Source organism: Odontesthes bonariensis, chromosome 15, assembly GCF_027942865.1.
Source record: "Odontesthes bonariensis isolate fOdoBon6 chromosome 15, fOdoBon6.hap1, whole genome shotgun sequence".
In the NCBI taxonomy this organism is placed as follows: domain Eukaryota; kingdom Metazoa; phylum Chordata; class Actinopteri; order Atheriniformes; family Atherinopsidae; genus Odontesthes; species Odontesthes bonariensis.
Window position 1 is genome coordinate 5,473,968 of NC_134520.1, and position 1,119 is coordinate 5,475,086.

Consider the following 1,119-nt stretch of genomic DNA (forward strand, 5'->3'; position numbering starts at 1 on the left):
TGCAATAAGTTACCACCGAAAAGGGAGGGCTGAACCCAGCGAATCACAATCATCCGCTGCTTTTTGCGTAACAGGCCAAACGGGAGGAGGGGGGACTCGTTTCAGGCAGACACACTTGTCAACGTACAGAGGTGTTTCAGAGGTCGCGAGGTCTGCGTGAAATGCACAACGGTTGCTTCAGCCGTTTTAAACGACGTTTGCGTCTTGACGACCAGCGTGGTCTACGTCAAGACAGCGAACGTGTTTTTTTAAGAAAGCTTAAACATGTTCCTCATATACCTGTGTGGGTAATATCTGAATCTACCACTTTCAATTAAAATAAGTGTAAAACTTAATGTAAGGAATGCTCACACACACAGTAACAACTGCTGTTTATTGTGCTGGACATTTGGACCCACCCGAAGAGGACATCCAGTACCTAAGCTCAGAACTTACTGTAACAACTTCTTCAAGGGGTGACAGTGTTGCTAGTTTGAATGTCAGTTACTTTTTATTTTATTTTAGCTAAAAACAGACTGGAATACAAACTACACAATGAGGAACAACCACTCACATGTTGAAAACCAGCAAACAAGGATTTGAAAGACTCCACTTTAAAGCTAAACTCTGCCCACAATTTTTATCACTTTGACTTGATTTTGGAATCCCTTTGACATGATATTTTAGTTTATGCATGTTAGAGTGGTGAATTGTGGAATAAGAGGTTATGCCTGTATTAATGTGGATATCAGTTACTTTATAAGCACTCCGTAGCACTGTGATGTTACACTTGCTGAGAATATAGGAGCTAAATGCTCACACACAAATTACTATTTCTGAGGTCAAATTAAAAGGTGCTCAGATAATACCCATTTACAAAGTATGTACACTTTGGCTAAATATAAGAAGAGGTTTGTATACAAAGAGATAAAAAAACACACAAAAAAAACACTTGGTTTTAGTGGGTGACTCTAGCCTGGCTGACGCGACCACAATCTCGATGAGATGGTGGTCTGGGAACTAGGTGTGCGTTTTCTCGTATTTGAGGCGTGGTTTACGAATGCCTAGAGCCGTTTATTGGGCGCTACGAATGTCTATCAAATGACGTCAGGTTCTTCCCATGCTGCTTTGCGCGCGATT